The 13,110-nt window shown below is 45.1% G+C and overlaps 1 protein-coding gene across 1 annotated transcript in view; it reads right to left on the minus strand.

Annotated features, from left to right (window-relative positions):
* Nucleotides 1-7,151, minus strand: part of KIAA1671 — a 297,686-nt gene extending 290,535 nt beyond the window's left edge. Inside the window, exon 1 of the mRNA XM_082258243.1 lies at nucleotides 7,063-7,151. The gene's annotated coding sequence lies outside the window, so the exon portion shown is untranslated. The remainder of the gene's footprint in view (nucleotides 1-7,062) is intronic.
* Between the last annotated feature and the right edge of the window lie 5,959 nt (nucleotides 7,152-13,110).

A 13,110-nucleotide genomic window follows, 5' to 3' on the forward strand; every position in this document is an offset into this window, starting at 1 on the left:
TTCTATAAAAGGTAATGCCAGAGACAATCTGTCCTATTATGATCAAAACAAAGTCATTGCTGAAATACACACAACAATGAATTCTCCAAAGTCACGCTCCTTCCAAACCAAGACTGACACTTTAAAAACCAAAGCACATGGTACTGTGAAAGGGAATGACATTCTACTAAAGCAAACAGTGAAGATAAATACAGTGCTGAATGAGGCTGCCCAACTTCTAGGAATATCGCTTCCAGAATGCAATCCAGGAGAGATCTGTAAAAACATCAAAGAAAAACAAAGCCAATAAAGGATGTTTTCAGATGAAGCTTGTGATATAAACATCCTTGGCTCACACTGGGACTGGTCAGGGTCCTATTCGGTGCACTGTACACACATCGGTGTATTTGTAGCCAGCGCTGGTTTCACAACACAAGTGTCCGATTTGATCTACAGCCGGGAGACCTGCAGCTGAATTTCATTAAAGAATGGATTGTTATTCTGAGCACTCACCACTTATCACTGTACTTCCAACAACAAACAGGGCTTAAAGTCCCATATAAACAATGCCGTCCATGATCCAGAGTGCATAGCAAGGAGGGAAGGGGGCGGATAGGAATCTGTTTCTTTTCTGTGCTAATTTCTCCCAAATGTTACAAGGGTGGGATGGAGCGAGCTTTGTTTTTATTTTTCCTCCATGATTTGCTGCGTGCAGAAAATGCACAGTAGGAGTGTGCTGACCTTTGGATGCCACCGACATTACTGTACATGGGAAAATGGTGCCTGGAATATCCTAATAAGGAAAGGCTTTCCACCCTCCACCCTTATTTCATCTCATTTTCAAACCTTCTACCAAGCCAGCAAGGAATAGGTTAAATTAGAAAACAGAGCTGCAGCATCAGCTTCTGGAAAACACACCAGGATTTCTTTTCAATGATATTATTATACCAAATATATATATATATATATATATACACACACACACACACACACACACACACACACACACACTATACATATCTCACCAACAGTTTGAGCTCTTTACTAAATAAAGGGAAACAGTACATTCAGTGCCGGTTCACATTTGTGCAATGCGGGAACGCTGTGAATATGCAGCGTGATCCCGCATCGCATCCGCACCTCTGGCAGTTCACACTGCCATATGCGATACGCAGGGGGTGTCAAAAGTTACCGACACCCCCAGTTGCGATCGCATATCGCAGTGCGATTTGCAAGTTCACACAGAATCGGATCGCACTAGTGTGAACCACCATGCGATCCGATTCTGCTGCGGATAAAAAAAGCCTCATGTGCGAGTTTAGCCACTTGCCGACCAGTCACGTTGACTGTACTGCGGCAACGTGGCTCGATAACGTCTGGCGACGTAGACCTACGTCACCAGACATTCCCCTCTCTCAGCGGCGCGCGTGCGCCGCCAGAGGCTCGCTCCCGCTGTATTCAGTTACAGCGGGAGTCGGGCCAGGAGAGGAGCAGCGGTAATCACCGCCGCTCTTCCACGATCGTCGGGGAATCGAGTGTGGAGATCCGCCTGCTTGTGTAAACACAAGCGGGCGGATCTCCTAAGTGACAGACAGGGTCAGATTGCAGGGTTCAGCATAGCTGAACCTGCGATCTGTCCCTGTGTCACTCAGTCACCTCCCCCCACACATGTCAGTAAGCACCAGGCATACATTAACCCCTCCCTCTCCAATAAAAATTAACCCCTTCCCTGCCAGTGCCATTTTTACAGTAACAGTGCATATTTATAGCACTGATTACTGCAGTAATGTCACTGGTACCCCCAAAAAGTGTCAAAAATGTAAGTCAAGGGTCCGATCTGTCCGCCGTAATGTCGCGGTCCCGAAAAAAATTAAAAAAAAGTTGCAGATCGCCGCCATTACTCATTAAAAAAAAAAACACCAAAAATGACAGAAATCTTTCCCTTAGTTAGTAAACGCAATAACTTTTGCGCAAACCAATCAAAATACGCTTATTGCGATTTTTTTTTACCAAAAATATGTAGCAGAAAACAAATTGGCCTAAAATGATAAATTTTCATTTTTACATTTTTTTGGGGGGGGGAATTTCATATAAAAAAAATGTGAAAAATATTGTTACTTTTTCAAAATTGTCGCTAATTTTTTTGTTTATAGCGCAAAAAGTAAAAATCGCACAGGTGATCAAATACCACCAAAAGAAAGCTCTGTTTGTGGGGGGGGGGAAAAGGACGTAAATTTCGTTTGGGTACGGCATTGCATGACTGCGCAATTGTCAGTTAAAGTCGCACACTGCCAAATCGCAAAAAGTGGCCTGGACGTAAGACAGCAAAATCCTCCGGTGGTAAAGTGGTTAGTGCGGATGCGGTGCGAATTCAGCCATACAAAGTGTATGGCTGAAATTCGCACCGCACATGAGATCGCATGTAATTTAGGAGCAGTGCGCTCCGAATTACATGCGATCTCCGTGATCGCACTAATGTGAACCGGGGCTTACAATACAAGAAGGATAGGAGGGCCCTGCTCCCAAGAGCTGACAATCAAAAGCTGGCCATACAACCGCAGAATTTATTTGGAAAATTTTTGCTACCTTCGCTCAATGTTCTAATGGCTAGCGGGGTGAAATCGATGATCATTTTCCATAGTAGTGATGGGAAAATTCAAAGCAGCAGGAAGGAAGATTTTCTCCATAGAAAACACATTTCTAACCGGTATAAGTGGCTTTTGTTAGAGATTAAATTGATACCAAAATCACATTTTAAAAGCAAACAAAAGTTTGAACTATTTTCCAATGACATCTGTCAAGTCTCTGATGGCATTTTCGAATGGAACGATGAGATTTTGCATACAAGCGCTCTTTCGGAAATCCACCAGTGTATGGCAAGTGATCACCACCATTACTAATAAAAACAACAAAATAAATAAAAAGTCCAAAAATATATGCCGTGGTTTGTAAATATGATAACTTTTGTGCAAATCAATTAAAATACGCTTTTTTGGGGATTTTTACCAAAAATATGTAGCAGAATACAAATTGGCCTAAACTGTTATAAATTTGATTTTTAATTTTTTTTTTATTGGGAATGTTTTATGGCAGAAAGTAAAAAATATTGTGTTTTTTTCAAAATTGTCGCTCTTAATTATAGTGCAAAATCTAAAAACCGCAGAGGTGATCAAATACCACCAAAAGAAAGCTCTATGTGTGTGGTAAAAAAAAAAACATTTGTATTTGAGTACAGCGTCGCATGACCGCGCAATTGTTAAAGTAACAAAGTGCCAAATCGCAAAAATGGCCTGGTCATTAAAGGGGTAAAACCTTCCTGGAGCTGAAGTGGTTAAGGCTTCATTCACAGGGATGTAAAATTACACCGTGCTGCAAACGCAGCAAATCGCAACACATGCTACTGTTGCCCAAAAGAAGCTCATGTTTGAGCGACAAGCTTTGTGCATTGTGATGGCAGCGCAAACGTGTACCACATTTTGCCGCATTTCTGGAATCACGGGCAGAATCAGGAGATTCTGCCTGCGATTCCAGAATGCCCAGGTGTGAATGGAGCCTAACACACTTAGGTGTATAAAAGCCTTTATACTGTGTGTAAATTAAATCCAAACAAAGAGAAAAAAATAAATGATCATAAAAACAAGGTATGTACGTATATGCATCTTTACGCATCAATACGCAAAGATTTTACTGATCATTTTGCGGGGACTTTTCTCCTAACATCAGAAAATTTTACGGCTGTGTAAATAAAGCCTTAGGCCGTGTTCACACCCCAGCATTTTTCAGCTTGTAAACGCTCATCTCTGAAGTCTCAAAATGCCCAACAAGCAAAATCCTATTCATTTCAATGGCCCCTCTTCACATCTGAGTGTTTTGTCACCTGAAGCAAAACGCCTGGAGCTCAAAAAAGTACATGAGCTTCTTTTTTTGGCAGATTACAAGCGTATTTGTTAGATGTCAATTAATGCCTGCCTCCAAACACCTGAAAACAATACGCTCAGGTTTGAATGGAGCCTAAAGCTGGCTATACATTATACAATTTTCTTATTAAAAAAAAAAAAAAAAACAACACTTCTGGACTGGGAGGGTTTGCCCCCTTAATGACCAGGCCATTTTTTGAGATTTGGCACTGCGTTACTTTAATCGATAATTGTGCGGCGCTAAAATTGATGTCCTTTTTTTTTCCCACAAATGAAGCTTTCTTTGGTGGTATTTGATCACCTGTGTGATTTTTTATTTTTTACCCTATAAGCAAAAAAAAAAAAATAACGAGCGACAATATTTTTCACATTCTGCTATATAACATTCCCAAAAAAAAAATTTAAAAATCTAATTTTTTTCTTCCTTTTAGGCCAATTTCTATTCTGCTACATATTTTTGGTTAAAAAAAAAAACAAAATAAATTTGCAATAAGCATATTTTGAATGGTTTGAGCAAAAGTTGTTGCATCTACAAACTAGAGGAAAGATGTAATTTTTATTTTTTTACTAGTAATGGCAGCGATCTGCAATTTTTAGCGGAACTGCAACATTGCAGCAGACAGATCGGACCCCTAACTGACATTTTTGGGGGGACCAGTGACATTCCTACAGTAATCAGTGCTAAAAAGATGCACTGTTACTGTAATAATGACACTGGCAGGGAAGGGGTTAACCCAGGGGTGGTCAAAAGGGTTAAGTGTGAGCCTAGGGGGTGTTTTCTAACTGTATGGGGAGGGACTTGTGAAATGAACACAGAGACTTGTGATCCTATACAGAAGGATCACTGGCGCTCTGTGATCATTTCAGAGAGAAGAACGGTCTGCTGTGTTTACAACAGCAGACTGTCGTTCTCTCTCAGCGGGGAGGGACCACGGGTGCCCGGGGGGAAATCGGTGCCGCCGGTCCCATGGAGCGGCAACCCTGCTGCCTAGTGGGGGCAGGCGCGTGCCCCCACGACCGCTCTCGTGAACCGATGTACCCATACGTCGATTCGCACAGCCGAGTCAGCCTGCTCCAGTATATCTGCGGCGGGCGGTCAGCCGGCAAGTGGTTAATTTCCTTTAGAGCACTTTTGCATTGATCCTTAGCAAAAACACGGTAAAAGTGCATATGCCTTTTTGGGGCATTTTTCGCAGGACATGGGACTCAAAGATTGCAAAAAAAAAAAAAAAAATGCAACCACATTTTTTTGGTGCGTTTTTGCCATGTTTTCTATGCATTTCAATAGGACCTGGCACCTAGGTACTAAGTGATGGGAGAATACACATGCATTTCAATAGGGAGGTGGCAAGCAGGATTTTACTAAATGCAGTGGACACGCAACGGATCAGTGTGAAGACTTCTATAGGATTACACTGTCACACGTTTTTATTCCGCTTTTGTGTTAAAAAGCAGATCAGTGTGAAAGCAGCTTTAGATTTACCTTCAACTACGTAGTGCAAGGGCCTGCCTGATCGCATACAAATTAAAAGTGTTTAAGTTTGACCTCATATTATATGGTTTTGGTAAATCTTAAAGAAAATTGACCTCATATTATATGGTTTTGGTAAATCTTAAGGAAAATTGACCTCATATTATATGGTTTTGGTAGATCTTAAGGAAAATTGACCTCATATTATATGGTTTTGGTAGATCTTAAGGAAATTTGACCTCATATTATATGGTTTTGGTAAATCTTAAGGAAATTTGACCTCATATTATATGGTTTTGGTAAATCTTAAGGAAATTTGACCTCATATTATATGGTTTTGGTAAATCTTAAGGAAATTTGACCTCATATTATATGGTTTTGGTAAATATTAAGGAAATTTGACCTCATATTATACGGTTTTGGTAAATATTAAGGAAAATTGACCTCATATTATATGGTTTTGGTAAATCTTAAGGAAATTTTACCTCATATTATATGGTTTTGGTAGATCTTAAGGAAAATTGACCTCATATTATATGGTTTTGGTAAATCTTAAGGAAATTTTACCTCATATTATATGGTTTTGGTAAATCTTAAGGAAAATTGACCTCATATTATATGGTTTTGGTAAATCTTAAGGAAAATTGTACAATGTATGGCCAGCCAATGCAAGGCTGATGACACAAGTTATATTCTTGCAGTGATTATCCTACCCCCTCCCCCCCCCCCTTTTTGTTGCAGCGATTAGTCACTAAGAAAATAATAATGATTTTCTACCAGATCACTTGCAGCGATTAAATTCTTGTAGCGATAACTCTTCCCTCCCCCCTCCTTTTTGTTGCAGTGATCACTCCAAAATCTTAAATGATTTTTCTACAGGATCATTAGCAGTGCAATTTTTAATGCGATTTTTGTCACCCAGTGGTCGGGATTCATCAGCGTTTTCACAATCGCTAGCAGCAGACACTATTTTCTACGCAAAGTTGCTAAGCTTAGCTCCAAATCTGAGCGATTCCTAGCAGAGCACAACCCAGCGCTGTAACAAATCTCCGACAACTGTAGAAGATGAAGTCGCTGGCGTTAGCGATCTGTGGCAGTGGGGTCAGCTCTGTGAAAACAAAAGTCATCAGCCTAAGAGTATAAACACAAGCTGGCAGAAAAGTGGGCTGGGATGTAAAGGGGGGGGGGATGTTAATTAATGCAATCAATTGCTAGCTCTGCAGGACGGGAACTTGAAATAGACCCTCTTGTATGGTTTTCCTGTTTATTTATTGTGGGGTGGATTATTAGATGTGTGGACTGTTTACAAAGCCCCTTCCTCCAATCAGAAGGCTGTTCCTGAGAAGAAGAGGCAGCATTCCCTGGGAAGCGATCCATAAAGCTGGATTTCTCCTTTCCTAGCATCACTGAGCAGCCAATAATAATAAATCAGGATCCTGGACACAGCACTGCAGCCTATTCCACATAAAGAGAAGTGTCAGCTCTGCTGCCAAGGCATTGCTGGGGAGACCTCGTGCTGTGTGTGCCCCTGGAATGTCAGGTGAGGATGGAGTCCCCACACACACACACTTCCAGGTACACAACTTTCCCCTGCCTGCCATGACACTTGTACACAGTAGTCAGCTCCTCAGCTCTCTCTCTCTCCTTCCCCGGTACACAAAGTTTCCATTGACCTAGTTTAGGAAGCAGTCTTACCTGGCCGGCTGCCCCGAATCCCCCCTTTGTCCCCGGTGCCTGCGCTCAACGTCTTCCTTCCTCTTTCTCCATATTCCACCTGCTGCCCACACCCGACCAACCCAACCTGCTGCAAGCCACGCCACGCCCACTGCCCCGCCGTGCCTTCCACAGGGAACCCCCGGCTGCTGGGACAAAGGCCGCGCAACCTAGCTTGTTAGTCAGGCGTCTGGGCGGGGCTAAGGCTTGGAAGCGGCTTTGTTAGCATGGCAACCTGTGGCTGCAGATAAGACCAAAGGTGGTGCGAGTGTCTGTCGCCACCGGCTGGCCGCTCGCAGCATGACACCATCCGTATTTCCCCACAAAGGTGTGAGGAAAGGATTCCTGTGTAGTCAGAAGAGCCTGAAAACAAGTGTATGCAAGTTGGGAATACTATCAAAAAACACAAATAAAACCTGCGCTCAATGAAAAGGGGCAATAAAAATGAACGAAAAAAAATAGCAGCTAGCACAGGTCAATAGATAAACTTATACAAGAATATATAGAAATAAAGGGCAGCACTAACAAATGATGTCAATTGATAAACATAATCATAAAGTGCATCCTGTACTTCACCGCACCCCCTCCCCAATTTAACACAACCAGAGGATAATGAAATGAAATGGAATCAGTATACAGAGGGTTACTTCTTCTGAGAGATATTAAAGGAACACTCTAACCACCATGACCACTTCAGTGATTTGAAGTGGTGATGGTGGGAGGAGTCAGAAACACTGCACATGCTGGGATATTTACAGGTATGTGCTGGGGAATAGTTGCACCCCTAGCACATGTGACTTAGGCAGCCAGAAAATGTCATGTCCTAATTCATACATGTATGAAGAAGGACATGACATTTTATTATGACAAAACTGAGCTAGGTATTAAAAAACATATTGCAACAATTTACACACACTAATGCACAGACCTTTTCTACTTATTTTGCAGACTATGCTGGTCTCTGTTGTATCTGGGGTATCGGTCTATGTGGTATGCTGGTCTCTGTGGTGCTGGTCTCTGTGGTGCTGGTCTCTGTGGTATGCTGGTCTCTGTGGTGCTGATCTCTGTGGTGCTGGTCTCTGTGGTATGCTGGGCTCTGTGGTGCCGGTCTCTGTGGTATGCTGGGCTCTGTGGTGCCAGGCTCTGTGGTATGCTGGGCTCTGTGATATCTGTGGTATCTGTCTCTGTGGTATACTGGGCTCTGTGGTATGCTGGGCTCTGTGGTGCCAGGCTCTGTGGTATGCTGGGCTCTGTGGTGCCGGTCTCTGTGGTATGCTGGGCTCTGTGGTGCCGGGCTCTGTGGTATGCTTGGCTCTGTGGTGCCAGGCTCTGTGATATCTGTGGTATCGGTCTCTGTGGTATACTGGGCTCTGTGGTATGCTGGGCTCTGAGGTGCCAGGCTCTGTGGTATGCTGGGCTCTGTGATATCTGTGGTATCGGTCTCTGTGGTATACTGGGCTCTGTGGTTCCGGGCTCTGTGGTGCCGTGCTCTGTGGTGCCGTGCTCTGTGGTATGCTGGGCTCTGTGGTGCTGGGCTCTGTGGTATGCTGGGCTCTGTGGTGCGGGGCTCTGTGTTATGCTGGGCTCTGTGGTATGCTGGGCTCTGTGGTGCTGGGCTCTGTGTTATGCTGGGCTCTGTGGTATGCTAGGCTCTGTGGTGCCGGGCTCTGTGGTGCCGGGCTCTGTGGTGCCGGGCTCTGTGGTGCTGGGCTCTGTGGTGCTGGGCTCTGTGGTATGCTGGGCTCTGTGGTGCCGGGCTCTGTGGTATGCTGGTCTCTGTGGTATGCTTGTCTCTGTGGTGTCGGTCTCTGTGGTATGCTGGGCTCTGTGGTATGCTGATCTCTGTGGTATGCTGATCTCTGTGGTATGCTGGGCTCTGTGGTATGCTGGGCTCTGTGGTATGCTGGGCTCTGTGGTATGCTGGGCTCTGTGGTATGCTGGTCTCTGTGGTGCTGGGCTCTGTGGTATGCTGGGCTCTGTGGTGCCGGGCTCTGTGGTATGCTGGGCTCTGTGGTGCCAGGCTCTGTGATATCTGTGGTATCGGTCTCTGTGGTATACTGGGCTCTGTGGTATGCTGGGCTCTGTGGTGCCGGGCTCTGTGGTATGCTGGGCTCTGTGGTATGCTGGGCTCTGTGGTATGCTGGGCTCTGTGGTGCCAGGCTCTGTGGTATGCTGGGCTCTGTGATATCTGTGGTATCGTTCTCTGTGGTATACTGGGCTCTGTGGTATGCTGGGCTCTGTGGTGCTGGGCTCTGTGGTATGCTGGGCTCTGTGGTGCGGGGCTCTGTGTTATGCTGGGCTCTGTGGTATGCTGGGCTCTGTGGTATGCTGGGCTCTGTGGTATGCTAGGCTCTGTGGTGCCGGTCTCTGTGGTGCTGGGCTCTGTGGTATGCTGGGCTCTGTGGTATGCTGGGCTCTGTGGTATGCTGGGCTCTGTGGTGCTGGGCTCTGTGGTGCTGGGCTCTGTGGTGCCGGTCTCTGTGGTGCCGGTCTCTGTGGTGCTGGTCTCTGTGGTGCTGGTCTCTGTGGTGCTGGGCTCTGTGGTATGCTGGGCTCTGTGGTGCTGGGCTCTATGGTGTCGGTCTCTGTTGTATGCTGGGCTCTGTGGTGCCGGTCTCTGTGGTGCTGGGCTCTGTGCTATGCTGGGCTCTGTGGTGCCAGTCTTGGTGGTGCTGAGCTCTGTGCTGCCAGTCTCTGTGGTGCTGGGCTCTGTGGTGCCTGTCTCTGTGGTATACTGTGGATATCCCGGCAGGGCTGGGGGCGGCAGTGTCAAAGCTCAGCTGTCAAGACTGTGAGAATGGAGCTGCTATTTCCTCCGTAGTACCGGCTCACAGGCGGAGTGATATCAAGTGCACTTTGCCTGTGAGAGGAGGGGTCATACAGAGGAAGCACATGGCTGCAGTAGAGAGCAGAGCCCCGTGCTTCCCCTGTATGCCTCTTCCCACAGGCGGAGTGCACTTGATATCACTCCGCCTGTGAGCCAGACCTAAATAGTGGCACCGTTCTCAGTCATGACAGCTGAGCTTTCCTTGGTCACTGCCGTCCTCAGCCCTGCTGGGATATCGCCCTGCGCTCGCGGTTGTCCGAGAGTGCAGGGTGAAATGAGGGAGACTCCCGACTTACGGGAGACTTGAGATGTCTGTCATATGCATGACAGCATGAAACGATCCAGAAATGGGCTGCAGTGTTCCCAATACAAAAAGCCGGCTGAGGAGCGTAGTGACGTCACGTCTGGTCCCACCTAACGCATTTCGTCATATGTTTGACGTCGTCAGGGACATTGGGAATACTGGCTCTGGGAAATAATGGCTGGATCTGTGCTATGCACCTCTTCCGGATGCATGCATGGCTGAGCCCTCGTTCACAGGTCAAGTCGCACCCTATTGTCAGCATAGGCCATGTTCAAATTAGCACGACGCCAACTTTGCGGTGCCGCATAGAGTTTAAAAAAAGTTCCTGGTGATTTTGGCTGCGACCTGCATAGACATCTGTGCATGAAGCCATACAGATGTCTTCCAAGGTGCACTGACATGCGGCTTTGAAATAGTTCTAGTTCAGATGAAGTTGCACAATTTCAAAGCCGCAAGTCATCTCTCGTTCACTTTGAATGTGGGTTTGTAATCATGCAAGTTCAGCTGAACTCGCACAATTTCAAAGCCGCATTTCAGTGCAAGTTTGGGGGCAATTTGAAACGCATCTGTGTGAGTTCATGGACAGATATCTATTGAAATCCCCCCCCCCCCCCAAAGTCACCAAAAAAGTGCAGGAACTACAAAGTCAGCTTCGCACGAATTGGGACGGTGCCGTTGCGAGCAATAGGCTGCGATTTGGTATGCGATTTGACATGTCAAATCGCATGTCAAATAGCGCTGATGTGAACGGGGGCTAAGTCTTCCTTCACAGGTTTTACTAGCCACCTGAAGTCTAAATTACATCCAATGGGGGCTGTTCACATCCCACAAGCCCCCGAAGCAAACAAAAAGTGAAGCATGAAATCCCAGCTCACAATAAAAGTGCAAGAAGCATAAACGTGTGGATAGTGTGCCAGATGTGCCTGGGCACACCCTAATTACCCTGTGTGGTGCAGATTCCCCCTGTTTAGACCCCTGACATTTCACCAAAGCCCCCTAACGGGGCTCCTAAAAAAGATTGTAAAAAAATAAAAACTGCTGACACTGTTCACTGCTCTACTGACACCAATTTCTGCCCTACTGACACAGTCCATTGCTCTGCTGACACTGTCAGTATACTGTATATACACATGCACGCATATACAAATACATAATATTACCAAAAGTATTGGGACGCTTGCCTTTACACGCACATGAACTTTAATGGCATCCCGATCTTAGTCTGTAGGGTTCAATATTGAGTTGGCTCACCCTTTGCAGCTATAACAGCTTCAACTCTTCTGGGAAGGCTGTATACAAGGTTTAGGAGTGTGTCTATGGGAATGTTTGACCATTCTTCCAGAAGTGCATTTGTGAGGTCAGGCACTGATATTTGACAAGAAGGCCTGGCTCCCAGTCCCTGCTCTAATTCATCCCAAAGGTGTTCTATTGGGTTGAGGTCTTGACTCTGTGCAGGCCAGTTTAAGTTCCTCCACCCCAAACTCGCTCATCCATGTTTTTATGAACCTTGCTTTGTGCACTGGTCCAAATCATTTGATGGAGGAGGGATTATGGTGTGGGGTTGTTTTTCAGGGGTTGGGCTTTGCCCCTTAATTTCAATGAAGGGAACTCTTAAGGCATCAGCATACCAAGATATTTTGGACAATTTCGTGCACCCAAATTTGTGGGAACAGTTTGGGGATGGTCCCTCTCTGCTCCAACATGACTGCGCACCAGTGTACAAAGCAAGGCACATAAAGACATGGATGAGAGAGTTTGGGGTGGAGGAACTTGACTGACCTGCACAGAGTCCTGACCTCAACCCGATAGAACACCTTTGGAATGAATTAGAGCGGAGACTACATGCCAGGCCTTCTTATCCACATCAGTGGATGCACTTCTGGAAGAATGGTCAAACATTCCCATAGACACACTCCTAAACCTTGTGGACAGCCTTCCCAGAAGAGTTGAAGCTGTTCTAGCTGCAAAGGGTGGGCCGACTCAAAATTGAAGCCTATGGACTAAGACTGGGATGCCATTAAAGTTCATGTGCGTGTAAAGGCAGGCGTCCCAAGACTTTTGGTAATATAGTGTATGTTTGAGCTTTGGGGTGCACACCTATGGCAATAAGGATACAGAAATGGGCAAATCTCTAAAGAGGAAGGACCTCTAAGCCTGATCCCCCCAGGGCACAAGGTTCCTGACAGGGGCAAGGTACTCTATAGTCTACCTAAACTGAAGCCAGGTGGACCTCGTTCCTTAACCACTTAAGGACCGGAAGGTTTTACCCCCTTAATGACCAGGACATTTTTTGCGATAAGGCACTGCGTTACTTTGTACCCAAAAAAAATTGATGTCCTTTTTTTTTTCACAAATAGAAATTTCTTTTGCTGGTATTTGATCACCTCTGCAATTTTTTTTTTTTTTTTGCACTATAAACAAAAAAGGGCGACAATTCTGAAAAAAAAAAACAATATTTTTTACTTTCTACTATAAAACATTCATAATAAAAAAAAAAATCTATTTTTTCATCATTTTAGGCCAATATGTATTCTGCTACATATTGTTGGTAAAAAGAATCCCAATAAGTGTATATTGATTGGTTTGCGCAAAAGTTATCGCGTCTACAAAAAAAGGGAAAAGATTTGTCATTTTTATTTTTTTTATTTTTTTTATTTTTTTTATTAGTAATGGTGATGATCAGTGATTTTTAGCAGGTCTGCGACATTGTGGTGGACAAATCTGGCACCAACTGACATTTCTGACACTTTTGGAGGGACCAGTGATATTATGCACTGTTACTGTACTAATGACACTGGCAGGGAAGGGGTTAACACCAGGGGCAATCAAAAGGTTAAATGTGTACTTAGGGGGTGCTTTCTAACTGTGTGGGAGTTGTATTCACTGGATGAACACAGAG

The sequence above is a fragment of the Pelophylax lessonae genome, assembly GCF_965119305.1.
Source record: "Pelophylax lessonae genome assembly, chromosome: 1".
Taxonomy (NCBI): Eukaryota; Metazoa; Chordata; class Amphibia; order Anura; family Ranidae; genus Pelophylax; species Pelophylax lessonae.